Genomic DNA, 3,987 nt, shown 5'->3' on the forward strand with positions numbered 1-3,987 from the left:
AAGTGTGAAAAATATCATCAAAGATGTTGTTAAATCTCAAGACAACATGGCCTCTAGACTTTCCTCATTAGAAAATAAGGTTTCTTCTATAGGTGTCAAACTGGATGTTCTGTTTTCTTTTCTTTCTAATACTGATGCTAAAAAGGGGGAGAAGATAGTTGCTACAAAATGTACACCGGATTCTATTCAGACAAAGGATAAAGATATTGATAGTGATGGTGATAAGAATAATCCAGTTACAGATGTTCAAATTGCTTCTACTGCTCAACAACTTTAACATTCCAAGAAGAATGATCTTTCAGGACAAAGGAAGTCTACTGGTGCTTATAAAGCCAAGCACAAGACTAGTGCTGGTACTCCTGATGATGATGCTATTACAATCTCAAATTTAGCAGAAGCTAAAGGGATGTTCTTTCCTTACAGACATAAGGAAACAGGTGAAGAGATTGTCTTGTACTACAAAGACAAGAAGTTTGAGAAAAAAAATGCTAGGAGTGCTCTTGGGTATATAACTGAAGAATTTCCTGATCTAACACCTGAAGAAGCAGTTATGCAACAAAAGGAGCTTTTGGCTCAAATTGAAGCTGAAGCTAACACTTCTAAAGGAAGAGGAAAAAGAGGTGGTAGATCTGTAAGAGGAAGAGGAAGAGGAAGAGGTGGAAGAACTTCTGGATCAAGGCAAGTGACTGCATTCAACTCTACTTTTCTGAATTTTCTATCCAGAGAAGGTTATGTTCCTGTACAAGGAAATGAAGAAGATAAAGAAGTTCAAAAGCCATAAGAGTTAATTATATCAAGGAAGAAAAGATCAGCCACTGACATTGATCAAGCTGATACAGCAAATCTGAATATAACTCTTGATGCAGACACAAATCCTGAGGTAAAAGCAGATCTTGATGCTATGAACCTGATAACTGATTTTAACTCTGATGAAAAACTGATCAAAGCATTAAATGAGTCAGCTCCTTCTCTAGTAATCACTCCTCATATTTCAGAGGCTGATAAAAAAGAAAAGATTGATAGAAGGAAAGCTGATCAAGCATGCAAAGAATATTTGCAGAGAGTTTTAAAATCAAAGAGGGAGCTATGGCATTAAGCAGAAGGGAAGACTGATGATTTGTCTTCAAACTATGCTCCTCTCGGCAAGAAGAATAGAAGATGGAAAGACATCCATGTTTTCAATTATTCTAAAGGGTCCAAGCATGTTGAATTTGTGTCAGCCGGGTTAAAAGATTCTGTCTCAGAACAGGAAGATATTGATAAGTCCATCAAGAAGCCTTCTTGGGTGGTATACAATGAAAAACTGAAACTTATCAAATCTCGAACCAGAGGAGGCATTGGTCATTCCAGTATGGAGATCTTAGAATCTAATCTACTGGATACAGATACTCTGACAGAAAATCTTGGTGAAAGAATTTCTCCTTCACATCTTGAGAAAGTTGAAGCTGTGAAGATTGTTCATAGAAAGATAAATGATAATGATGTCCGAGAAGAGATTCTGTACTTTTTCAGAGATGGTAAAGTAAAAAGCTTTACCTTACAGCAACTCTTAATGAAGACTGTGACAGAATTGAAATACATTCACTATCTTCTTAGAGTTGAGAACAAAGTCACTAGAAACTAGTCTTCTATGATACTTGAAATGATTAGAAGAAGATTCATGACAAAAGATGATAAATACAATGGTGATTATGTTCCTGAGTACAGAACTTATACTGGTCAAAAAATGCAGATAAAAAAGGGAGTTGTAGTGCTACAAGTTTTTCTCAACAGTCCTCAGTTATCCTTCAGTCCCGATCATGAAGATGTTAGTTTAAGCTTCATGTTGATTAGTGATCTTGAGATAAGCAAAAGCTCAATTTCTAAGTTAAGATCAGCTATCTATCAGCTTGGAGAAGACACTAAAGAGAAGATAGAGTTGAAGAAAAAGCTTGTTAAAGTCCTACGAGACAAGGAGGAAGAAAGATTGATGAACTTTCTTGGAACAACTGTCAGTTATATGAAGATACTGAAGTAAGCTTTACCCCTTGTACATTTTGTAGATTGATTTTGGCATCATTGAGAATGGAATTTATGCTTCATTGCATTAAGCATAAATTGGGGGAGATTCTTACATATTGAATTCTCAATGATCAGAAGAAGCTCAGGATCTGGTTGTTCGGATGTCATCAGGATCTGATATACCGTCAGGATTTGGTATGTCATCAGCATTTGTATGACATCAGTATTTGAAGAAAGTCAGCAGTAGAGGATTTGTTATGTTCCTTATAATGTGGAGCAGATATCTGTTACGTCTGAGTTATAGGACTTTATCTGTTTAATTTAAGATATGTATCAGTTTCAGTTAGTTTTTGATAATGCATATCTTAGATTAATCTGTTGTAGCTGTCTAGTATATAAACACAGTTTAGGTCATCACTTAGTAGAATTACACTCGAGGATCATTCGACCTAGCAGCTCTCAAGAACATTAGTATTTCTTAATTAAGAGGATTTTGTAAAAGTTTTTTATCAGATATATAAAAAGCTGTTATATTTTATTACTTTTTCGAAACATTTATACAATTGTATCCAACCCCCTTAAACAATTGTATCTTACTGTGCAACAACCATCATGAATGGTGCTCTGCTTTGACAAGTGCCCTTTTCCTTATAAAAGGAGGGGAGAAACATTCATTTTCATTCACTTCTCATTTCTCAAATTCTCAAATTCTCTCTTGTTCTATATTCTTCAAGTTTTTCAAGATTTACTCAAGCTCTTCTCGAAGATGTCTGAGGGACACAACGGTACTTCTCATGATGGTAACGGCGGGAATGATGGTGGGAACAACGGTCCTTCTCCCTCCGTGTCTGAAATGCTTACTCGTCGAACAAAGGCAAATTCACAATGAGGTATGTTACTTAACTATTCTATGTGCTTGAAACCTTGTTCATCAACTTTTAGTTCGTCAAACATGATCTAAGACTTGGCCGAGGAGTTCCCAGCTAGTGTTCATCTTGATGATTTTAGCCATATTAGTGAACTCAAGAAGAAGGAGTTCAGGCTCATTAAACAAACATATAGCTTCCCTCGAGGGATGAAAGACCGTATGGCTCGTGATAACGACCAAACTTGTCACTAGAGTTCTACTCGCTTATGAATATTCAGGAGCTCTATCATTACGGGACTAAGATTTCCCGTTCATTTGGAGAAGCTTTCAGAGATAAGAGCTCATCCTTCCAACTCTACCCGAATGCATGGGCTTTGCTTATTGTGTTCATAGTGAGATGTTGTTAGGAATATATTGTGTACTTGATGATAAGCTAAACAAAACACCTTAGTAGATTTAACTTAGTGAATTTTGTAGCACCCGACGGATGAGTAATTGATATCCATCGGGTGAGTAGATTGTGTAACAATAAGTAATGTAGCACATTTCTGCAAACAACTTTGTATAAATTCTGTAGTAGCTTACGAATCATGTAGACTGCTAGTAGATGTGAAGAATAGGTTAATTAAATGTAAATATAAAATGTCTTGTAATTCTGCACAAATGAAAAGGAGTCAAGTGATAAATGGCTACCCGACGGATGATCAACAAAGTTACCCGACGGATGATCAACAAGGCTACCCGACGGATAACAAGAGGTACCCGATGGATGATCAATTCAAATATCTGTTGACAGTGACAACACAGTCACATGCATCGAGTGTTTGCAAGAGGAATGTGGCAACCTGTTTAGCAAGGTTTTTAGAACAAAGAAGCATTAACATTTTCATGCTATTATGAAGATATTCAAAGATGCTGAAATAGAGTAGTGAAGCAGCATGGAGTTAGACTTGATAGGTTTTGTTTTATTATCTTGTCTTATTGCAATGTAAACTTGGTGATATATAAACCAAGTATAGCTAGAAGAACAAATAATTAAGCAAACACATTTTTAGCAGAGAAACATGTGTAAGCTGTATTTTGTAGAATTTCTCTGTAGTTTGTTTGTTCACTTGTAA

This window comes from Apium graveolens, chromosome 5, assembly GCF_009905375.1.
Source record: "Apium graveolens cultivar Ventura chromosome 5, ASM990537v1, whole genome shotgun sequence".
NCBI lineage: Eukaryota > Viridiplantae > Streptophyta > Magnoliopsida > Apiales > Apiaceae > Apium > Apium graveolens.